General features: G+C 44.7%; 1 long non-coding RNA gene across 1 annotated transcript in view; it reads left to right on the top strand.

The window, feature by feature from the left end:
* LOC138497491 (uncharacterized) overlaps positions 1-26,014 on the top strand; it is a 285,446-nt gene that overhangs the window by 217,905 nt on the left and 41,527 nt on the right. The window lies entirely within an intron of this gene.

Here is a 26,014-nt window from a genome sequence, read left to right as displayed (position 1 = left end):
ATTGCATAGATGACCATTTTTGTATTACAATTAGTGAAGTGTTTTTGTTGCCACATAGTTGGGAGACCAATATCGACTGCTGTGCTTTTAAAGGTGGTAGAGCAACAGCGACAGTTACCACATTGTACGTGGCCTGTCAAAGTTTGAAACCCCCATTGTTGTGGTAATGTGGTTTGGATTACCGTTTTCCTACTAATGTCGTTTCTGGTTAGGAGTTCTTTGATGTTACGGCTTCGTTTAAAAGCAATTATTGGTTTAGCAAATGGCTGTTCCCCGTTCTCCAGGATGTGCCAATTTCTACCAATGATCTTTTTAATACCATTGGAGAGATGGTTGTAGGTATTGACAAATACCAGTCGTTTGTTCGGTTCTTTCTGTGCACGTTGCGTACGTTGTTACCTATGTTCTAGGAGTGCCTCTCTGTTATTATTGTTTGTTCGTTTCCAGCAAGCCTCAGTGATTTTATTTGGGTAGCCCCTTTCTTCCAGTTTGTCTTTCATTTTTGCTGCTTCCTTTTGGAAATCCTTTCTGTTAGTGCTATTTCTTTTTAATGTCAGGAACTGACCTAAGGGCAGATTATCGCGTACATGGCGCGGGTGGAAACTTGAGTAGTGCAGTAATGAATTCCTGTCCGTTGGTTTATTAAATGGTTTGATAAAAAGTATTTTCTTGTCCGGATCTGAATGGATGGTAATGTCCAAAAAATCTAAGGACGTATTGCTATATTGATGGGTGAACTTCAAAAAGCCATTCTGTGTATTAATCCACTCAAAGAAGTTTTTCAACTCCTGTTCACTGCCTGTCCAAATTAGGAGGATATCGTCTATATAACGACGCAATTTTTTAATGTGTTCGATGAACGGGTTGGAATTATTCATAATGGCGGTAATTACGAATCCCTCCATGTAGAGATTGGCTACACTAGGTGCCAGTGTGGCCCCCATAGCAGTTCCCTGTATCTGTTTGTAGAACTCTCCGTTAAAATGGAAGTAACTTTCTACTAGGGCCATTTCTGCGCACCATAATATAAATGATACCGGAGTGTTTATGACAGTATGATCCCTTAGCAGTTTTTCCTCGAGTACCTCTAGAGATAATTGTTGCGGGATACTGGTATACAGGGCCACTACATCGAGGCCCACCAGGAATTCATTTTGTGGATCGAAATCTAGATTTTCCACCTCCAAGATGATTTGAGTAGTATCCAGTACAAATGAGGCCATCTTTCTCACTAGCGGTTGCAGAAATGTATCTGCAAATCTGGATAGGGGCTCAAGGACTGAATTCACACTCGAGACAAAAGGTCTCCCTGGTGGATTAGTCGTGGCCCTATGAATTTTGGGCAGAATGTAGAATTGCGGGATCTGGGGTTTATCTTTGATTAAAAATTCACATTCTTTCTTACTTATCCACCCTCTTTCTCGTGCTTTAAAGAATTTGGCTGTGATCACATTCTGTAGACGGGAGGTAGGATCCCTGGTTTGCCTTGAACACCTCACTGATTGCAGGCAGGATATTTTCCAACCGGCTCCAGACAGCCTTTATCCGGTTTGAGCTTTCCGGAAGTCTCGCAATGCACGGGAGGGTCTCACAGCCTTTCAGGGTCAGCGGTGAAGGAGGCAGCTCAATGCCGGGCTACTGCCTCGAACCATCCGCTGCTGCCAACTTGTTAGGTTAGAACTCTTAGGCAGGTCGAGGGGTGGTAGGAGTTCGCGGACCCAGAACTCGTAGAAGGCCTAACTCCTTCCCTTCCCAAAAGGAACGCAGGTCCAGACAGATAGCAAGTTCAACCGTGGTTTTATTACAGCCAAAACTAACCCGGTTGGTACAAGGATAAAGCTCCTGGAACGTCTCAACGATCTCTGGCACGCAGGCCAGTTTTTTAGGAAAATCCATGTCACGATGACGTCACACCCTGGGCCCCTCTCCAGCAAACCTATCACATCCTGTGATTGGATGTTGAGTGGTAGTTCCCCTATAGCAGTCCCTATATCAGTTAGTTAACTGGCCCTTCCATGTCAGGTGACAGGCCTGGAACCTCCCCGAGAAGCGCTATGTCTACAACGTTTCAGTACGCAGACCTGATGATTGGTCTGTGCCCATGGCTACCCACCACTAGGGTCCTGAACTGTGATTGGGTAGAGCTTCTGCCCCCAGGCCTGGGACCCAAGTTGGTTCTAAGCTTGGAGTGTACCTGTTCAAGGTAATGAACGCAACTATGTGTCTGCATATAACTGTGTGTGACCATCCTAGCCCATGGGAGTGCTCGCTCTCGCTGTGCAACATTGAGGTTCTTGTTATATCAACTTTGTTGCATGTCATTGTCTGGCTCGTGGGACTATACTGTTTCCCAGCTGCTAGTGTCGGTTCATCATCATCTCGGCCAGTCACGTGTCCAGGGGCCGTGTTTCTGTGCTCTGCTGCTCTGAGTTAGTTCGAGTTTGTGGGGATTATATGTATTTTGTCAGCTGGTGTTACTCAGGTTCAGGGAAAGGAATGTCGCTTATCTTGGTGGCCTTGGCGGCAGCCCAGTCCCCTGCAGTTGCTTTCTCCTTTTCACTCTGAATTCTAGCTCTGTGCGCTTTTACTGAGATGGTTGTGACCTGCTGTAATTTCCTAGGCCATGGCATGGCTTCTACTGCTTCACACTGTCATAGGTTAGTGTTTTATGGTCCTGTCAGGTCCGTCGGTTGCTCCTGCAGTGCCATAGGGTTAGTTGCCTCTCAATATCTGCAAGCCTACACAGGATCTCTTTTTCTCTTGCGGTTTCAGTGTTACTGCGGCAAGCTAATGGCAAAATAATAAATGTGGAGACGGCATGTATATGTCTCTGTCCTCTAATTTATAGAACTGTACACATGTGTTCTTCGTGTAGCTGAGTATGTGACTGTGTCCTGATGTGCAGAGGAGAATGAGGACAAAGGGAGAGCTAGAGTTGAGAGCAGATCTTCACAGGTGCTCAGGAGTGCAGTTTAGATGCTTCTGGCTGCTCTGAAGCCAGACTGATGATCATGGAGACAACCAACAGATTCAGTGTGGAGGGTTAGCTAGGAGATAGCCAACTTCTCCAGTAGTTTGCCCTGGAAGGAGTGATAGAGATTGGGTGATAGTTTGTGGGAATGGAGGGGTTGACAGAAGGCTTTTTTAGTAGGGGGTGCACAAGGGAGTGCTTGAGAAGAGAGGAGAAAATGCCAGTGGTGAAGGAGTGATTACAGAAATCGGCCAAGGCAGGAGCAAGAGAACAATGTTGTCCTTGATGGTTCTGGAGGAGCAGGAGTTGACCTGTTTAGAAGAGACTTTCATCGACGAACTTGTCTGGAAACATCTTCATTTTTTACAGGAGAGAAGGAGAGGACACGATAGTGCCCTTCACCCTGCAGGCTATCTGAAGCCTCATTGAAAGAAATCACTACCCATTAAATAATCAAGTATCTACATCTCACCAATACTTTTACAAACATTTGGGCTGCCTACAAGAATTCAGAGGCTATGAAAACTATGACTAGATGATTCCGAAGTGGAGGACAAACCCAAATCGGAATTACTGAAGTATATAGCTAACTAGAAAGATGATAATTAAGCCAATTCGCACCATGAAGATGTTCCTTTAAATTGTAATAAAATCTTGTATCCTTGACAAAGCGCAATTGCGCGAAACACAGGCCACGTTCCCATAGACATCGAAAGGCATTAGGCAGATATCTAAAAGTGCCTGTACACGTCATTGTTAGACATCTAAAAGCATGTGTAAATGTTATTCACAAGACAAAGTTTGTATACCAAAGCATATTTTGAGGACTAAAGAGGTATTTGTTTGGTTCCCATTGAATAAAAAAGTGTTTAATTAACTATGCAAAGATTGTCAATAATTACTTAGATTTGACAGAAGCATGGCACAATCTAGCTTTATTTAGGCACTAATAATTAGTTGCTTAACGTAATGTAAAGTGGTCTTATCTAGCACCCTTTTGCCTTTTTTGTTGGCCACACTGCACATGGCTCTGTAAGAAAAGATGGGTGGGTTGTTAGTGGGATAGCAGTAGAGCCAGATGTGAAGCTTGTGGAGTTAATGGGTACAAGTCCAAAGAACCCAGGCCCTGTGTGTCACTCTGCTTTCTATGGGTTTGTTGGAAACACTTCGGGGAATGTTATCTGAAGGGGAGAGACAAAGATTTGGTTAACAACAGCGCTTTGGTTCTGACTAGACACTGATGTGGTGGATGGTGATAGGGCTAAATAGGAGGGCTCAGCCATGACTTAATTCATGTTGATCTAACAACAGCTAGCCCTGCGGCAGCCGTCTGTATGACATTTTTCTGTGTGTAGTGTAAGGTGGTTGGAGATCTTGCAGGGGAATCGATTAGTCACGGGCGCGGGCATGTGCTTTACAAGGCAAAACAACCCGGTGCTCTAGCTGCACTTCCACCATTGGCCTCTTGCAGACAGGTCCCATTTCACTTTCTCACATTGCCATCCTCAAGCTCTGTCTCTCTCATTCCCTCTCTCTCTCAAATATTTACATTGTACCCCATGTGCAACAATGATCTGTGAATCTATAGGTAAGGGAAGCAGTCATCCTGGTCACGCAACTCATTATCGTACATTAAATGCTAAGGGCAGGTGCTGTGCTCAGTGGCAAGCTGGGACTTTTGACAGTCAGGGAAATTCCTGTTGGGTCAAAGACAGCAATTGTCAGACATCCATCACACAATCGGGAATGGGCTGGAAGCCCTCTCAATTTCTCCCAGAGGTTTACCCTACTACCCCCCCCCCCCCCACACCAAACCTCAAACTCCTCTCACACAGTGCACACACCAACAGGCCAAAGAGAAAAGAAATTGCCCCAGCTCCACCCGGGCACCACTCACCTGGTGCTGAGGCAGCTTCATATCCTAGGTTTTAGAATGATGCTGAAACCCTGCATGGGGTTATTTTGAATGAGATGATGGACAGGAAAGGTAAAAGGTTGAGTGAGGATTCTTTGAAGTACACCACATAGGTGGGTGCATGTTGCCTAGCCTAAACGGCAACGGCTGGACAGCTGCAGGAAAGTTAAGAGAATCATGATGGCAGTGAACGAAAGGGTGTTTGGGCAGGGGGCTAGGTACATTAACACTGAAATCTCTTCGAATGTGCAGTATCTCTTGCCTCTTGCACGGTTATGATCTTAGACCGAGCTTCTTGCAGAGCTGTGTGCTGCAGCTAAATAATGAAACCAGGGCAAGGCAGGTATGAGACATTCATCTCACTTCAACATGTGGAAACTAGGGAACTGTAAAATTACTCAGCTCCTCGCCAATGACTCCAATAGAAAAGCATACAGCAAAGGTAGAGACAAGGTTTATTGCCATACAGCTGTACAGAAATGAACAGAGAAACTGACATATTCTCCCATCCCAAGATTGTGCCCCCCCCAAACACAATGAGCCTTATACAGAAAAGCCAGTATGATCTGTTTCGTAGGTTATATCAATAATTAATTTCCTAAAGGTACATCGTCTAGCCTCAGAAGGCATGGCTTTACAGCACCAATCAACATTTGTCCAATTCTGCTCATCATACCCGCCTGCTGTGACCAGCTCCTCTAACAGATCTTTTCCATTGCACATAACAATGCCTGAGCTGGCACCTAGGGCCCACGTGACACTCGGTCCAGTTCTGAGGTAGTTTGGACCACCTTCAATGATGACATTGAGACTGAAAGTGAGCAAGCCTGTGCCCTGGAGAGAGCCTGACAGAACATTTGTAAAGTCTTATGGGCTCTTGCATGCGTGCCAATTAAGTGGCTTCTTCACCTCGCCACCTCCCTAAACATGGTTGCACAGTGGCTGCGTCTTTGCTCTGCCCATGGCTCGTTCAGAAATAAAAGGCTGTTTGCTTCAGCAGAACCCCTGCCCATTGGTAGTACATGCAAATAATCTCTTGCTATACTGGCAGTGGTATATAGGGCTTCTTATAACACACAGAGTTAATGAGCCAACAACCTTCCCCCATGGTCTAAAACAGGGACAACCTCACTCAACAAGAGTATAACAAAGCACCACCCTAATGACAAGGGCATTACCCAAGCACATACATGTGTTAATATTAAGGTCATCTTTATTTGTTCTGTTTCCACAAAATAATGACACCATTTAATGATAAGCTACAATCCTCCTCTGACCAATAGAATGCATTAAGGTTTCAAATGTGCAGCATAAACAACCTGGTGTTTCCCCTGAGTAAGATTGCGCCCAGGGCAGAACGCTCAAAGACGGTGTGCTGACAACAATTTGCAATGATAAAGTCGGTCTGGGAAAAAAAGTTCTCAAAACCCTGACTCAGCTAGTGATTTCACTAAGTTCCTGGTACCTAGTACAGTGCCTTAAGTGGCACTGGAAAATGAGCTGGGCTCATCAAGGGGGCGTGGCCTAACAGCGTGGGTCGCCTGCTGGCTCGTTAGGGCACGCCCCGCATGACAAGCCGTGGCTTAATGGGCTACAGGCACCCCCGGCCAGGCAGCCTTTTGTAGAGATCAGCCTCCTCACCCCAGTAGGGGAGAGGGTGCTGATCTCTGCATTTATTTTCTAAACGCTTGCCTGGCAGGGCGCAGTGCCTGACCTTTTCAGCCTTAATGGTGGTGCTGCCCCTCGCCAGCTGCGGAGGGGCAGCACCACCATTAAGGCTGCAAAGGTGAGGCCGCTGGAAGCCGAGGCCTGTTTTTCCTAAAGCCTTAAACTCCCATGAATGAGCAGGAGCTTCAGGATTTACAAAAAAAGGCTTCTGCTTCCAGCGGCCTCCCCTTTCCCTCCATAATGGTGGTGCCGGCCCACAAGCATCTCTGGCTTGAAGGGATGTCTCACAGATTCAGTGCCACCATTATGAATGAAAGGCATTTTTTTCTGAAGTCTGAAGCTCTCGCACATGAGCGAAAGCTTCAGGCTTTAGGTAAAAAAGTCTTGCCATGTAGCGGCGAAGGCTGTCAGGAGAGATTAGTGAGCCCCAGTAGAGCCCTACCTCAAAACGAGATTTCTGTGCAAGTCGTGGCTCGGCCCGGTTAGCCCAGGCCCACTGAAAGTTCTGCTATTTAATGTAATGAAAATGCTGACTGGATGGTCATTAGGTCTCTGAAATACATGGTCAGAAGTAGAGGATTTAGGCATCAAAAGATATATGTTTTAGAGAGAATGATTCCATGAGCAATCACTGATACACAGACAGTAGGCCTGTAGGACTGTGCCAATGAGTTCTGTGTTCCAGCCACAGGCAGACATTGCTTCTCTGACCTACTCAGAGGACCAGACCAGGTGACTGGGCCAGTCGAAATACGCAGTTGCAGATTGGGACTGAGAAGCCATCACAAACTGCACACACTACGCAACACCCAACATGAAACCAAACCAATTACACACAAATCTCCCCATACACATTTATACATCAAACACCACATAATGTGGTATACCGTCATTTCATCGACGGGCTTTTCATTGCGGCTTTTCGAAAAAAACATCGATTTGTTTTTTGGGTTAAAAATTAAATACATTTGGGGCCTCATTACAACCCAGGCGTTAAGGGTTTAACGGCGCCGTCGGCGCCGTTAACCCTTAACGCCTGATTACCATTTTAACGCCTGCTTTTAGCAGGCGTTAAAATGCAAGGCGCTAACCCGCCTTGGTGCTAATTACGGCACCGTAATTTACGGTGCCGTAATTAGCGCCTTCCCCACTCCCATTATGCCCTATGGGGCAAAAATGGGAATGGGGAAGGGTAAATGGGGATTGGAGATTTACCGCCCCACTCACCTTGGAATGGGGCGGTAAATCCGCCATCCACCATGGTGTAAACGGAGTTTACACCATGGTGGTAAAGTAGGGGATTTACCGCCTGGGTTGTAATGAGGCCCTTGGTGTGTGTCTAGGGGAATATTAAAATAATTAAACGGATGGGTGGTTTGGGGGTTTACCCCCCAAAATAAAATAAAAAATCGATGTTTTTTTAAAAAAAAAAAAATCTGCGGCAAAAAACCCCGCGATGAAAAGTCCGTCGATGAAATCACACAGAACCCATAATGTCTACCAACTAAAATCAAACCAGCACACAGTGACCATTTTTTCCGAACTGCAGCTGCAAACAGCACATCAAAGCGTGCTTGCGCTTTTCCCTCTCAATCCCACTAAGTCCTCCTAGCTAGCCTTGTTTTTCAGAGGGCCTGGAGACCATGAAAATGGCAGCGGTGCACTGTATAAATCACAATAACATAGCATAACATGCAGGTAAAAGATGCTGTGCAAGTGGTGTGAGTGTTCAATTGGGCTTGGCAGGGAACTTCTCTCTCTGTCAGAAGGTGAGCAGACACTGAACTGCAGGTTGAGTGGGGACGCAGGAGAGGGTGGCAGAAAAGGGGCAGGAACAGGGGTGCACCTTGGCTAAAATTTCCTGGTTGTGAGGGGGGGCTAACCCATCAAATGTTAGCATAGCCGCTATCTTAAGAGGCTGCGGAGGAAGGAGAAAATTACTTTTGTGGGACCATCTAACTTATTATGGGTTCTGTGGGTCCCTATGGAAAAGGGATAAATAAATAAAAAATAAAACTCAGGTGACGCACAAACGCACCAGTGTTTGAACCAAGACAAAGGGACAGATAAAAGAAGGTGGCTGCATTGGGGCTAGTATTCTGGTGCTGGCATAAAGTGCAGCTGGTGTTGTCCCACTGGTTGATTCACAAAGACCCCCCATAATAGAGTAGGTAAACATGAGCCTAGGTGGACAATGCATGTACCAGAATCACACCCTGCCCTGTGAGGATATGGGTCGTTATGAGTTTTGAGGTATCTGGGCTGTAAATCCGCCCAGATGCCACCAAACTGTATTATTGTTACTGCCACTTGGTCTGGCAGTATTACCGCTGGATTACAATGGTTGGGGCGGTGTAAATCCCCATTTCTTTTGAGTCCAAAGGACTGAATGGGGCATTTTTGACAGATTTACTGTGCCGGTAATTGTGCCATGGTAATTGTGCTGAAATTTGGTGAAAAGCTGTTGGATTTACCTCCAGCTCAGAGCTGGGGGGGAATCCTCCAATTTCCCCCAAAGTTATGCTTGAGCGATGCGGTATACGATAATACTGCTGCACTTTACCCGCACCGCCCAACTTCTAATGAGCCAGTGGTCTCTCCGATAATCCATCTGGTTGCCTGCAATAGCCACTAAGGGAACAATGGTTAACGGAACAAGTTCTGCTGTCACCACTGCCCTCCCCAGGGTTCAGTAGTGGGAGGAGAGGTTTGAGGAGTTTACCACTGCCCATTGGAGCTGATCCCTCACAGAACCTCCAGATACTCTTGGAATAGTTAATGACACGTTGATTAAAGGGACCTACTTTACAATGGGTGAACGTTTATTTTTCCTAGAAAGAGGAAGGATGGAATATATTTCACGTACGGCACCGGCTGATCACTAGCTCAGCCAACCGAAGTTTAATGAGAGACTGCCGTAGCCCTTATGATGCTGCTGGCAGCCAAACAAACGCAGCCCTCCAAGAAAAATATACAAACAACAGACACACATTAGCACTAATTGATCTGACGCAGATTGCGGAAAAAAGCTACAAAATACAGTAATGGAAAATCAATGTCATAAATTAGATGAAAGGTCAACAGAGAAGCATTACGAAATATCACCGAACAAGTGTAACAGAAAATAATTGAAAACAAGGAGGAACCCAAAAATGGATCGTAAAAAATATTTTTAAACAAGACTCATCTATATTTTCTGGCCGATTTCCTGCATTACTTTTCTATGTCCTTATTTTCTAGAGTTTCTGAAGACGTAGCTGAATGGGTTCTGTATTTGCACCCTTCTTTATGTGTGGACGTAGGGTTCTAATCTCCTCTTCCCGAGGGGCGTTCAGGTGTAGCTGAAGGGACATCACAGGACCCTTGACCTCTGATGACAGGAAGTGATGTCATTTGATCCCATCCCCAAGTGACATTACGGGAAGTGATGGCACACAACCTTTCACCTCATGACAAAACAGGAAGTGACATCACATAGCATTGTAAGTACACTAAGAAAAATATGGTTACGATATCACTGTAGTATGATAAACATTTCATACAAGAATGGGTCACCATATGTAGCGTTAATATCAGTGTGTATAGGCTCATCTCACCAAATTACTATGTAAGCAGACGTCCATGGCCAAATGATGCCATGCAATGGAACGAAAATACATGTGGCTGTTGCATGAAATGAAAGAAGGTGTGGCAACAAATTCAACCATTAGAAACTGAGCCAGAGCCAAGCAAATCTACAGTCACCCCCTGTCGGGATATGCAACAAAAAAACACAAATTGATTGTAGCAGGTTATATAAATTTACAGGCATTGGAAGTTTTCTAAAGCATTTTCATTTGTTAAACAGTTCTCACATATTGAGTGTTGCAAGGAATGCAGAGAGAGTGACGATTTTGTTTCCTCCCCTTTGGCTCCAGTCCACATAATGAGCCATGGCCTGCCACACTTCTGCACAACGGCACACCAACTGTATAGGGATTGCAAACTAACAAACCAAGTATTATTTGTCTACAGGCAGAATGCGTGCTGACTTACCAAGGGTAACCGTTTTGCACAAACAGAATTGTACACTTGTGCATACATGCTGAACACACTGCCATACAAAGTCTTATACTGCTGCACACAGACTGCACATGGAAACCTCCATCAAGCATTTAGGCAGACAGACAGACTTACATGCTAAATCCTCTTGTGAGGAATTCGAACATCTGCATGGCGGGTGAGCACCCGCCTGGGCTTTTTTGATTTTTTAAAAAAGAAATTGAATGACAGGAGATCAACCTCAGAAAATGTATGGGGCTAATCTGCACACATTTTCCTATGCTCACAGAACAACAAACACATAGTCACATGTAGTCTGGGTGGACACAGCCTACAGGCGCAGTGCTCCTGTCATGTTCAGTTGGAATGTGACAGCCAGGAGTACATGAAAGCAGCAAGAGCAGGAGGGTAACACCTTCCTCCTGCCATGGACAAGCCTATTTAAATATCAAAGGCTCCATGGATCTGCCCTATCCTTTGTCTGCCTGCTGGTGGCAGTGCATACTGATGAGAGTTAATTGAGGCACCCCTGCGGGAGGCTTGGTTGCATGACTGACAAAGGGGACATAAAACCCAACACCCTTTTGATATGCATCTGTGTCAACTTGAAGTCAGCTCCCGCCCCTTAGTATGAAGGGCAGTGAATGTCATGTCTGGGAAAACTGTTTACAGTGGTCATCTCTGCAGGTGGACCGCATTCAGGAAGGTACAAGTGTGTGATTTTTATGGAGACAGAAAGTCTGTTCTCGCCATAACTTCAAGGGAGACCTGCGCTTTGATCAGGAGCCACAGAGAGCTCAATTAACCAGAGAGACACTTTGATCCACAACAGACAGGAAGATGAGTGGGACTTAGTAGTACATGTTGTCACCCCTTTACCTTTCCTGTTGCAAAGCAATCTGGTTATGACCTCACACATAACAGAAGATTGTTGGTGGGGACCTAGGATTGGTTCCTTAAGGTAGGCTTAGCCTGCACCAATCACTGAAGCCCATTTGGCTTTAAAAGAGGGCTGAGCTCCTCTCTTAGCAGATCATCTTGCGACTTTGAGAGGAGTAATAAGAAGGACTCATTTGGACCCTGGCTGAAGGTACATGCTGCCATACAGCTTCCGCCAGTGAAAGAAGGCCAGGATTTCCAAGAGGGAAGCAAGATCCCTCCCCTAAACATCTCCCAGGGAACAGAGGGAGATACCTAACTCAGAGAACCCATCCAGCAGCTCTAGAACCGGTACCCAGCCAGCACACAATGTTCCCTGTTAGGTTCTGCCAGCAAGCTTCCTAGGTCGAGAGTCTCTGAACAAAGGACAAGGCCGTTGCCTGCAAACACTCTCCTCAGCTTTGGGCCGCCCGCCTTAAAGGACAACACAAGCCCAGCGAAGAAGCTAGGAGGAGTGCCACAACAAGCATCAACCAGCATCCATCTTTTAAGGACATTTTCGAGGCAGTCGAGCCCTCGAACCGCGACTGGCTGCATCACTGACTGTTGTCATACTGCAGTCACTAAAGCCGTCCTAGACGCCTCAACCACCATTCCAGATTCGCCAACCAGCACATAGACAGTGATTCTTGACCCCAAGATGCTGTGTAGGCCAGCCTGCAGCTGTCCGTCCAGCCTCTCTTGCCGAATTGCCTGCCGCCTGATACCCATAGCTATCTCCCATCTTGAACTCTGTTGCAGGAGCTGCAGAGCATCCTGGAACGGAGTCAACCCTGTCAAGCATCAAGATTATCTCAAGCACCAAGTACATTGTGGTTCTGTCCCCCTGGTGCTTCTCTGAAGTCCCCCAGTGACATTTACGGCCCCTTGCTCCCTTGGTGCTGAAACCAAATAACCTTGAACAGTTAAGACGGAGGCCCCTATTCTGAATTTGGCACAGTGAAGGTGCTAAACAGCACGATTCAGTGCGCAAAAAGAGGACGCCCAGGCTCCATTAGTATTCTCAAGTGTGCCTGGGCGTCCTCGTAGAGCACGACAGTGCACTGACAGTGCGCCTGTTTTTAGTTGTAACGGGCGCAATCCAATCTCGCCAGCATTTTTGTAAAATAACGACATATTCGTTATTTTACAAAAATGCTGCAGAGATCACAGGTGTGTATGAACACGTGCCTATACACAAAGTGACCAGCTTCAACATTGCAGGATGTTGAAGCTGCTTACTTTTGTGTATAGGAAAGTGTTCATATACACCTTTCATGAACACTTTCATTTACACCAAAGCGAGCAGCTTCAAGGTTGCAGGATGGCCTGAGTCTGTTGTTGAGCAAAGGGTGGAGGTGAGGATGTGAACATGGGCATTTGACATTACTTGCAATAAGGTTATTTTCAATTAAGTTGGGTGCCAGAGAGCCATGTGTAGGTTGTCGCTGCTATGCCATCGCCAATCCCCCTTCCTCCTCTTTCTGTGTTGCCTTTCTGGCTCCACAGATCTGTGGAGTTGGCGACTTGGGGAAGAAAAGGAAAAACAGACTCAGTCGGAATAGGTGTTCCCAAAACCTTGTCACAACACTTCTGGACCCATGTCAGTGGCTGCACACTACCCTACTGATGCCAAACCTGAAACAATATGCACCCTAAGATGTTGTCGCAAGAGATTGACTAAGGTGTTGCTGCTCAATAAACAAAGGTAGAACAACTGGGGGTAATCTTAGGAATGCTCGCTACTTTGGGGGCATTCTGTAAAAAGTTATTTGACTTTAATACTCTCTACTATGAGCCCTGGCTCATTCACTCCCCTTCCCTTCTCAGCCCTACTTCATCATGTCTCCCTCTGTCTCACACATTTCACTATCTTCGCAGCAACTCAGTACGCCATCCCTGTTTCTTCGGACCCCTGTCTCACGCTCTCATTCTATCCATCCTCCCTCCATTCTTGGGCACTACTCTACTTCAACCTGCCAACCACCTCGACTCTGCCTTTCCTCCTGTAGCCAATCACCCACCAGCTCATCACAGTATCCATGCCCAAGCAGGGATCTTATGTTGTGCCATATCAGATTTAAGATGTTTAACTACTTCAGCCTTAACTATATCTCCAACTATTTGCGTTCTGGCACTTCTATTTTTATTTTGCAGACATAAATGCAAGTATTAGAATGTAAAGCGATGTGAGCTAAAATGGCAGGGCTGTGCAATAGCACACAGGTGTCAGAGGACATTTCTAAAATGAAACTCCACAAGCCAACCCCCGCCCACCCCCACATAAGTTATTGCTGCAATGCCACCCCCCAGAAGCCATTCTCATCTTGCAATGGCCCGAGACAGTTACTCCCAGGCCATGACCGGAGAGACTAGGCATGTTGCATTGCTTGTGTATTGGAATCCTATTATTAGCACCCTGCTGTTGATTGGTAGCCTGTCACAGAAATCGGAACACAGGCTATTTTCAAAAGACCACCCATAGCTTTTTGCATTTTGCCCATGTTTTTTAAAAATCGTTTTCTTATTGATAAACATCTTTGCACTTTCTCTGCCAACCTGCGTTCCAGTGAGAGGTCATATTTATCAGAACTATAATGCTCACATAATGGTTAAAGTTTTGGGAAGACACAGGTCAAATCTGAATGCAATGAACTGACTATGGCAGTGGTGGACAGCCTACGGCCTACTACTCCCATGATCCCTCAGTATTGACTATACTGGCTAGGTCTGATGGGGTTTGTAGGCCAACATTTCTGGAGGGCTGTACGTTGTCCTCCACTGGAGTATCAAATTGTGGGCATGGGAAGATTAACCTATCTGCTTTATCATAGCCAGTTTTGGGATATTTGTGATGGTAAATGAGTAGCAAGAAGCATATGAGTAATGAAGCAAGTAATCACACACAAAGTAGGCCGGCCCCAGGAGGATAGCCTGTGCTTGCTTTGGGGATAGGACGATGACATGGAACATTCGTTCAATGGCCAGTCTGGTGCATAGAAGTGGCAAGAGTCTGGCATTAAGTGCTATATAAATAACCCATAACATAAGCTCTTGGCTGTGTAAAGGGCAGATTGTTGTCATAGTGTGCCCCCCTCCATTGTCTAACACCCTCTGTGAAGCACTGTGTTCCAGACAAACACTGTCTGGTTTGCTGTGCTCCAGGCCTTAAAACCTGATGGCACCTGCTTCCAAGCCAAACACCATCTTCTGAAATCTGGTACTGGCCGAAACACCTCCTGCCATGCCTTAGACCGAATACCTTTGTTGGTGCTGTGCGTTTGGATTGAAGATGTTGCACTGCCCTGGTCTATACACTCAGACAGCACAGCTTTTGCTGGAGTATCCTGCATGGAGGAACCACCTCTCCTTCCTTCTTCAGTGGGCTGATGCCATGATTGTATTTGCTTCATTGAATCATGAACATGATTTAGATCATTCACAGGAGACAAAATGTGCCCTATGCCTGGACGACCACCTTGCTGTGCCATTATCCTGGAATGAGCACCTTCTACTCTGCCCTTGGCCCGATAGTAAGCATTGCGCTCTTTGATTTGAATAATTCTGACTCAAGTTGCTCTAAAGGAAATACCACCAAGTGCGGTCAGTATTTGACAGCTGCATGAACCCGTTTTAAGGGTACAGATAAACACGCAAATACCAGGTTCTGCCGCCTAGTACTGAACAGGTGAAAAACCATACAATCTGAGACAGCCTTACTCCATTCCAGAAATATAAAAGTGAAGGAAAGACATGTGCTATAGCAGAAACCATGGCTTACACTTAAATAGGCAGCACATGTAACAGGCAGCACATCGAAATTGACATAAAGGAATACTTAGATTAAGTGACGTTAGTGTAGAAACTAAAACTAGATTAAAATAGAGCAGAGTGTTGAAGCCAAATGCATGCAGGGATAGATGCAAATTAACAAGGGGGGTCCTGGGAGTCCCTCTGCCAGACATTAGTCCTGGTTACGAGAGACTTACCCAGAGTCTTTAGCTCACTATCTTTCACTATCTTTCACAGAGAAGAAATATCCCAAACATATCAGTCTTTGCAGCATACATTTACAGTGGAAGGAACATATCACAGAAAATGCATTAGTTCCCAGGAAATTACAGTAATGAAATTCCAGCTGGAATAATACGCAAGATATAACCATTGCCATCTTTAAAACATTCCAAATGGACAGCAAGACCGACGGGCCTTACGAATCGAACTAGGCCTCAAATGGGCCATGGAGCAAATAAATCTTAGCAGCCAGAGCTGCACAGCGGCTCACTTGAAAGGAATGTCAAGGTTGCAGGGAGGTTTTCACAGAAATGGCAAAGACAGAACACTGATGGCATGCTGGCACATGTTCGACCATTACAATGAATTCACTGCAGTGCAAGACAGACAGCATTTTTTATGCCCAGGTCCACAAACGCTCAAGTGAAACAAACATCCTGCTGAAGCAATGATGGAAGGCTCAAGTAGTCAGCCAGGCAAGTCGTACATGTTTAGAGATAGCTAAAATACTAATACATGCAAAGGTCTGCAAATTAAAACATGGCCCAGTAGCATATGATTTAAAGCAGCTGTTGGTTACAAAGGGCCAAGAATGAGATAATGCAGCTGCAAGGGGGTGCCTTATGGACAAACCTCCAAAGACCGCCTTGGATCTTCGCAATCATGGTGCTGGGATAATGAGAGCTGCTCTTTACATATTCATAACTCCTTATCAATGCCCAAGGCTGGCCACAGTATCTGCCAACCAATGATCCTGTTTTCCCCCATCATTTTGTGTATTGGGAATAAATGCTGGGTTTACCTTGCCGCCAGCATATTCCATCTTCTGTCTCCTCTTTTGTTGGCAAATACCAGATCAAGAGCTGTGTCACTTTTGGTGAACATTTTGATAGCAGAAGATGGTTCTTTATGGGTTTGGCAGATTGTTGGGATCCCCAGCCATCCTTCACTTTGGATAGTGGACATGTCTGGAGAGTGGAGTTTTGTGCAACCCTCAAAAATCTGCAGATGTGAGAATGTCATATGCTTGGTAATATTGGGGTGGGAGGGGTTGAATAATTTTGTTATGTATAAAATATAGAAGTGAAAAGAAGAATACAAGAAAACGTATAGCAAGGCCTGGAAAAGTCTGCGCAGCAAGGGCCCTAAGTGCCCGACCTCCCTCAGGGAGGAGGAGGTAGAGAAGAGAGAGATAAGATACCCCAGGAATCGTGAAGATAGCTAACTATTATATTTAGATGGTTTGAATTGCTAATTGCAGGCATTCAATTGTGTTGAGAGAATGGTGCTGCAGATGTGTTTTTCTTTGTGTATTGTTAGAGTAGCAGGTAATATTGTTTGTTAGCGGTTGATCGGCTAAGTATGAATATTTAGATTGTGAGCAGTTATTGTTGATGTGACATAGAGGTAGGATTGGAGCATTGAGGCGTGGTCTCAGACAATGATCATGATTGGTAGAACTGTGATGGGGATTTGAAAAGGGGGGTGAGCAAGGGAAAAGTTTGAGAAAATTGTGAAAGAAAATGTTTGTTCTGTTTATTGGTAAGCTGCATATTATTTGCATTATTTATCTGTGTAGTGCTAAGTTGTGCATTGACCATTAGTGTCACTAGGTCTGATACACCTAGCATACAACTATGCAAGGCATTCCTTAGATATAGCATAAATATTACCAAATATCATACCAAGAGGGTGAGAGACACCACTGGTAAAGTGGTTATGCCATGGCCACAAGAGGGCACTCACTCAAGGGATGTACTCTAGCTTATGTGCACATACCTACATGCTATACACAAGGGTAAGAAGCTCCAAAACAGGTTAGGCATACTTGAATTTTGGAAAGCTTTTGAAGAAGAGATAGATGCAAACAGCCAAAGCCCTGCTGTCTCCTCCCTCTGAGGAGTGCCCTCATGTGCAGCCCACAGCCCTGCATCTGCCACCTGAGGTAAGCATTTGCACACAGCCCACAGCACCGCCTCCTCCAGAGGAGAGCGTCTTGAACCTGATTTTCCCAGGAATATACCCATTTCAAGAGGCAGCAGCAAGATACAGCAATCCCAGATATGAATCCCCTGATGATGGCAGTGATGATAGTAGGAGCAGGGTGAAAGTAGTGAAAAAGAAGGTGCCATTATTGCCAATGGAGAGTAGAGCACAACAAAGCTTAGAGGTGTAGCTAAGCGACGAGGAAAATAGAATGTGATACAGCCTAGAACAACAACTAAAAGAAGCTAAGGAAGATCTCCAGAGTAAGGGCACCAAGACACGTGGTGGGGTGAAATCAAGGATGTGAAGCGTACTGACGAGCAGTGGAGCTAGTGGAGGGAAAATGATTGAATGAGAGGAGTGGGTAGGAGGAAAGATCATACTTAAACTAGATTAGAAGGGCACAGAAAATAACTATGTGAAGGTAGTAGAGTATGAAGAAAGAAAGGAAGTATCTAAAGAGTAGTTTAGAAGAGAGACATTTGAGGCCATAGAGCAAAATGCAATGAGAGAGAAGAGAGTGAAAGGATAGAGGAGACAGAGAAAGCAACAGGAAAGGCACGGAAGGCAAAGGGAGGGAAGAGAAAGGGATGAATATGTAAGGAGATTAAATGAGAAAAATAAGAGAATAACATGTGAAAAGGAACAGATTGAACAGAGGACGGGAGCCAAAGTGTGAGCAGAAATATTATGCCAGAAATATTGAGAGTAGGAAGTGGGACAATAACGCCAGAGAACAGGGACAGAGACGTGCGGCCAGAGGTAATGAGTGGAACATATGTAAGGGAAACTCTAAAGAGAGCATATTCTGATCCCATCATTTAGCATGACGGGAGTGGAGACAGTGAAAGAGAGACAGGTTGGGTAGACGATGATGATGAAAATGGGGAAGAAGAGGCGGCTTAAGCTTCACCAGTGGATACCACTGCAGTAGGGGAGATTGCAGATTTGCTCTGGCCAAATATAAGCGTACATCCACCCCTCACATCAGTAGTCCTGACAAACAAAGACCATAGATCACCATAGTTATTACAAGACTTGCCAGAATGCCAGTGAAGCTGTGTAGCTGAGACATTGAAAAGGAGGACTCATGTAGCTTCACCCTCACGCAAGAAAGGGATATCACAATTACCAATGCTCCATAAGAGATCAGAGCTGCCACATTACACACCATGGCACCAGGCAGATAAAAAAAATAATGTAATGGATAAATTGCCATCACTTACTGTAGATGCAGGCACATGGATCTACCAGCTAGAGCGAGAAACAGATGGAATTGGATTAGCTGTAGGTGACATGAAAAGGTTACCTGCATCCATATTAGGTGAGCAGGCAGGGGACATGTGGAAGCGAGCAGGCTATTCTGCAGTGACGTAACATAACATCACTAAATATGATGGGTAACCGTTAAATAATTGCAGAGCAAATGTATTTAAAACAATGAGGATGCTACTTCCAAACCAGTCAGACATGAGCACCATAATGACTACAAAGATGGGACCTAGTGAGGACCCCATTGCATATGTTTCGAGACATTAAGGAGCAGTGGCCTTTAGAAACCAAAGATCTGTAAGGAACCAGGATTGAGACGCGGACACAAGGGATTCATGGTTATGGTCAAAGACTTTTATTTAAATAAAAGGGATGGGGAAATGCCTCTCTGCCCCTCGACTAGACGTGTTTCCCTACCTAAAACCAAAACTAAGGGTCTGTTAATGTCAGAATGTCTAAAGCAAAACCATCCTGTGTTCACAGTATTATTCTGGCCTTCACATTGTAACAAAATAAATAATAAGGTTGGAAGGGGAAATGTCTTGGCCTTGAGTGAATTATAAATGTTCAAAAAGGAAAATGCGTAACTACAACTCAAAGGTTCCAGAAGGATAGAGTTCCTTATTCCAGAGGGTGGTTCTCTTCCCCTGAATTTCTCTTCCCTCTGTTGCAAATTCAAAGATATCAGTTCCCTGAGTTACTCATGATCCAAAAATACCTGGTATGCTCACCTGCCTGGTTTTTACTCATCTCGTTTGTTTCACACAGCCTTTGGGCTTGTCCTGATATATCCTTCTCACAATTCCTTTAGGTGCTGTATTTTTTATACACTGTACAGTTTGTCCTTGCTTGGTGTGCTTCCCTACCATGACCTTCTCACATAATCACCCTTGCTATTGCCTGGTATACTCTCCTGCCAGGGCCTTCTTAAATGAACAAACTTGCAACTGCCTGGTATACTCTTCCCAGGACTTCCTTATATGTACACACTTGCAACTGCCTGGTTAAATCTCCTGCCAGGACTTTCTTGATTAAACACACTTGTAACTGCCTGGTATGCTCTCTTGACAGGGCTTTCTGAATGCACACACACCCACGCTTTAATTTGCCTGGTGTACTCTACTTCCAGGGTTTTTCTCATGTGAATTGCACATACCTCCATATTTGATATGCTTTTATGTTTGCCTTTTCGCATCCTGTTTCTGCCTGGTCTTTTCCAGCCAGGACTTTTCTTACATGTATATTGCATACACTTTAAAGTTTAAAGTCTTTGACTTTACTTCTGTTTCCCCTTTTAACAAAATGCTCACTGTCACTGACTTTTTCTCTTTCAAGCACTTTATTTGTTTCTTCAATAGTTTGTTGCATGCAGCATGGCTGCCAATATGCCCCTGATTCCCTTTCAGGGACTCACCAGCTCTTGCTGGCGTACTTCACTGTTCCAGCATCAAGTTGGTGGCAGTCTTTCGGCATATCTTCTTATCTTGCCGCCTTCAATCCTCAGCTTCTCTGCCTCTCGCAGTTCCTACTGGGCTCCTTTGCTTTGTGCTAAGCTCCGGTAGGAAAAACTCTCCTGCGGAATACCTGCAAACACCCAGGAGCCCTGCACTGGCTTTTTGGCATTCCTGCAGCATCTTCCTTCTCCTCTCCTAGTCAGCTTTCCTCCTGTGTCTCCTTGAGCCGGATGGCTCCACGGCACTCTCTACAGTCCCAAAGTCTCTCGGTCCATTCCGAGAGAAGCAGATTTCTCCCAGCTACAGGTATGTGCTCACAACAACTAGAGCGCAGCCTGTTCCCTTGGTCTTTTCTGCTGTGCATTACTTGGCTCATCTTGCTCGCCCCAATATGCTTGTGGTTATGGGAATGGTAGTCCATTGTTGATGTTTTATATGTAAAGGCTAGGAAAGTGTTCTCAGATGTCTTTAAGGGTACGTAAGCTCTGAATAACTTTTAAGAAGAGTCTGAGAAGATATTTGGATGAGTCTTAGAGGGTAAGTCAGAGTTTGATGATTCACACACAGATCTTGTCAAAAGGTCTTCAGTACCGTTCCTATGGAATGAGATGAGGTCTAACAATATGCCATTAAGGCATTGGGTATAGATGGGGTATCCTCACGTGAGGAAGGGGAATACAATGCCTTGTCCGATGGTACATTGTCATCCCCCAGAGGTTGTCTCTCCCCGCATGATCCTGCGTCATATAACCACCCCAGGGTCAGGATCAGGTAGCAGCTGCCATCCCCTGGCCACGTGGGGAGAGGTCACCACCAGGAAAGGAGCGATTACACCATGGGGTTCATCAGAGATCATTGGGACAAAGATATACCTGTGTTCTATCATATTTTATGCTGGGGTCTCCCTGAAGAAGAACAGAGGCAGCTAAAAAAGATTGCGGGGATTGAAATGAGATCATGGCCAGGGATCCCATTAACTTTTGTCTACCATTTTAGGTTAAAGCAGGAGAAAAACCAAAAGAAATTTTAAGAGAGGAAGAAAGAAGGGGCAAAATTGGTACAGAAAGAATTATCTAAAATGGCAGTAAAAGGGGCGGTATTAACAAATACAGGAAAGGGGAACAATGGCCAGGGAGCTGCCATTCTGCAGCAAGGCATGGGCAGCCATTTTGTGGGAAGAGGTGAGAATGACATTTATCCCAGGGTAGGAAGAGGATTTGCCCCGAGAGGAAGATGATTTGAATTTGGAGCACCACAAGGAGGGTTTGGTGTTGGACAGCCATGCTTCGGAGAGCCTGCCGGCCCCGGAGCAGTATGTTGGACATGTGGGAAAGTAGGACACATTTCACAAGTATGTAGAAGTAGAGGGGCAATGCAGCCACAAGGGATGCTCTATGGGCCAAGAGGGGCCTTGGCGTATTTGCACCCATATGGTGCATCACAGCAAAATCATGCTTATTATGATTACATACAATATTTACAAGGCCAAATACAAGCACAGCAGATGCAACCAATGCAGAAACCACACATGCTGCAGACACAACCACAGATAGTGCCACCACAGATACAGTGGACACAGAGGCCAGAGCAACCACAGAACATAGTACAATCACATCAAGCAGGGACACAGTGTGATGCACACATTTTACTGCAGGCACAGACACAGACCCCTTGGATAGGAGGAGTGACAGTGGTTGGAGGGAATACTTTCACAAGGACAATACTGAAAATGTATCAACAATAGGACAGCCCACACAGAGGCATGATGTGCCCTATCTTATAAGTAACTACAGACCATGAGCAGGAACTGAGGGTGGGAGTAATGGTAGGGGACAGGACTCTTTCTGTCTTAGTTGACACTGGAGCGACAAAGTCTTGTGTTAGAGCGGGGAAATCTCCAATGTCAGGAATATCTATGGACACACACGGATTCTCTGGGGCAACGAGTATTGGTCCATTCACTAAAAACTTGCCTGTGATAGTAGGACTCAAGCCAGTAGCTATCCAGTTTTTTATATTCCGGAAGGACATCTGTTAAGATATTGGGAAGAGGTCTTATGAGTAAGTAAACATGACAATATCATTTACAGAGGGCTGGATAATATGTTCAATACCGGTCATACATTTCCAGACAGCAAGATAATACATACAAGCATTTTATGGGCAGAAAGTGCAATGGGGAGGGCCAGCAGATCCCACAATATTCCTTTATGGAGTCCAAGTGATGCTAGCATTGCTTCCCTGCATTGCAGGACAGCTATTGGGTATACCTGCCAAATCGTTGTTTAGAGCAGAGGTACCTACAGATGTAGCAGAAGGAGGAAAATTGTTCAAAATTGCATTGGAAGTGGCTGTAGTGAGAGGGGACAGAGTGATTTTACAGAGAAGTGATGAAGAGGTGGTGAATTGGCACACAGTGATTGTCCTTGATGCTATACACAGGCTGACTGACTTGACAGATGACATATTATTTGAAGATATGACTCTGACAATGAGGTGAGTTTTGAAATGTCCATATCTTAGCAGTTTTAAAAAGAGTACAGGAAAGTGCCACAAAGGATGATACTAGCTAAGCATACAATATTGTTTATGGAGGAAGATTTGGCAAATGTGCCTAGCACAATATGGACAACCAGCCCTTATGATGTGGGGTTGTTAAAAGGGATTGGAGTCGTGAAAATAAAACTGAAGAAGGGGGCATTTTTATCCAGATTGAGGCAGTACCCAATGTCCAAGGAAGGAAGCAAGGGCATGTATGAAACAACAGAAGCCCTCATGAAGCAGGGAGTTATGCCATCTGAGTCCCCTTGCAAGACTGCTGTCTACCCAGTGAAAATTAAAGGGAGGTTTGTGGATATTTATACAAGATTTACACCCTTTGAATAATACCGATGAGCCTGAATTTCTGGTAGTGCCCAAACCTGCCATGATATTGTGTAACATACCTCCCACAGCCACCGATATCACAGTGATGGATTTGAAGAATATATTTTTCAGTATACCCCTCCTTGAAGAGTCAAATTATTTAACAGTTGGCGAGAGCACCACGACTGTCTTAGGAAATTAATTACATGACTATTTGATATCCAAGATGTTAATCAGAGGCCCAAAAGACAACACGACCCTCTATCTGATATTTGCCAATAAATAGGTGACACAGAGGATGTGGTATGGAAAATGTGAGGCAACCCACCTTTATTAATAATATGCTAAAGCTGGAGGAACAACAAAATTAACAGCCCAGCTCTCGCTTCAGATTCTGCAATGTTTCAACAGGAAACATCAGTTTATATAACAAAATTAGTCACTTCTGATGTCATTATGATCACCAAGTTACACAAACCTAACTCTGTTGTTCATTGGCTCTCCTTGATAAGCTACATATATTTCATATATGTCCCACAATAATGATTGGATGGCCCCCTATGTAAGGCCCGCCCAGGAGACTTCCCATTAAATATGCCACATCACCATTCTTAAATATAATTGGTTGGCACGAAAACTACTTCTGCAGTCAGAAGGGTACATGTTTATCGATTGGCATGTGGTCAGGCAATCCTTAAATTGCTGGAGCATGAATACATGTGGATGCATATGGGGCAGAGGAACTAGTGTATCACTCTTAGTTCTTAGTGAAATAAAACAGCCCATGTTATTGCCGCCATGACGTCTCTTCAGTTCTAAGACTTTGTCCTTGCGAGCCTGTCAGTCTCCGGCCCTGTCTTGCAACAGTAAACACGCTTATCTCGCCTTGGCACACTTTGAATAACTATTGTTTTCTAACATGCTGCTTGACCGTATTTAATATTTTACTCGCTGCATTCATTTGTATGTTAGCTGCATCTGTGCTTGTGCATCTCGCTCGGCTGGGACATTAATTTGTCAGCTACTAGGATATTTCATGGGCAGCTCATTCCACCCCATGGACTTCAAGCACTCTCTGTTGTGTTATTGTAACTAATGTATTCAAATGATTGAATGCTCGCCGCCGTAGTCCCAGGTATCGTGTGTGCCTGGTTTCTTCATGTACAACTCCTCTTTGGTTCAGAATCCGTAGAAATGACAAATACAAAAAAGGAATGGGATATTTATTCGAATTTCGGCTGTACAAAAATTACAAACAGCAGAAAACTTCAAATAAATATCCCATTCGTGCCATTATAGTGAACAAGGCAAGCTGGGGCCGTGGGGGGTCCCCCACACCCTTGTTCACTACAATCGCATTGGGGATGCAGAGGTGTCCCCTGGGACCTAAACACTAAGGATTTTAAAAAAAAACAAAGGACGCTGCGGCACCGGTTCCCATGCACGTAAGTGAAGGGAACCAGCGTCGCAGAGGAATGGAGGAGTCGGCAGCACACAGCAAAGTGTGCTGCAAAAAGGTACGTAAGGGGGTGGGGGTTACCGAACTGTCAACGGAGAAACAAATGAGTAATTTTCATTTAAATTACTTTCATTTTTTTCTCCCTCTGATATTTCTCATTCGATCAAACCATGGACAACCCTTTGGTTCGCTTAGCCTTGACATTCTTTTGAGGCAGCTAACGTCCAGGCACTGCAGGTTTTTCTGATTTAATTGTATTTGCTTGAATAGCTTACTTCGCTGTGAGGCCTTCTTAAAGCTACAAGACTTTATTCTGAGCTGTGCCTATGCAGTTTAAAATGGCAACTGCTTATCGTATTTTATTCTCTGTAGGTCACATTTATTTTTCTATCTATCGAGTTCTGGTGCATGCCTTTGATATAACCTGCCCCTCTCTATGGGTGCGCAGCATCCTTTATCTATGTGCAATCTTTTGCCCTGTTTGTGTAATGAGCCCCTCAACTGTGTACACTCTTTCCTGTCACCTTATCTATCCTATTTAAAAGCACACTATTTGTGCATATGATGCCTTCATGTTAGGCACTATCTGTTTCTTACTTGTGTAGCGCAACTAGCTATTCTTTATGGCAGCTGCATTTCCAGGAGAGTTTAAAGTGCAGTTTCAAATGTGTCCTTCCTCACCTAATATTTTCGTTTCTTCTGAGGCAGGTAGGGGGGTGCAGCTTGAACGTGTTTTCAATGATCACTGAGAGATATTTTATTACAAACGTCCCTGGATATGTTGTTGAACAGTGATTTGCAATGGAGGAGTTACCCAAACCATTTATTGAACCCTGACTTGAAAGATCATGGGGTGGTGTCTGAAGAGTACAGTTTCGGGAAATTTAAGAGACCATTTTTGATCGCATATCTTTTGTATTTGCTTTTCTCTTTTTTTTTAATATTGTAGTTTTTTATATAAGCATACAGCTTGCCTCACTCATAGTTGAAAAAAAGCATATACATTTTTTTGTTGTTATTAGTTATTGTTGATTTTAACGTAAGGATTATTTTTAGTATACATCCATTAGTTATGGTAGGTGCATAGCTCAGCTTGTTTCATCCATTTTAGATATATATTTATATATACACACATATCCATATGCAATGTTTTTCTATCCCCATTTGAAAGACTTTTTATTGATGCCTCGATATATATGTAGTAGACCACACTCTCAAACAGTGGATAATATGGCTGCCATGATTATTGTTGTCTTTTTCTCTTCTTGCTGTCTCTCTTTCCTGTATTGTCTCACTGCTGTGAGAAACCTGAGGGCATTCTCACTATAGACCCCAGGGATTCTTTGTTCAGGTGGCCAGGGCATGGCCATCGCCTTTGGAACCAGACCCTGGGGGTGGACCAGTGCGGGAGGATCACCTGGGCAGTGGGTCCTTGGGGACTGCTGGAGCAA

The sequence above is a fragment of the Ambystoma mexicanum genome, chromosome 5q, assembly GCF_040938575.1.
Source record: "Ambystoma mexicanum isolate Mex_15411 chromosome 5q, UKY_AmexF1_1, whole genome shotgun sequence".
NCBI lineage: Eukaryota > Metazoa > Chordata > Amphibia > Caudata > Ambystomatidae > Ambystoma > Ambystoma mexicanum.
Note: the sequence above shows the minus strand (reverse complement) of the source record. Positions and strands in the feature narration are given on the sequence as shown.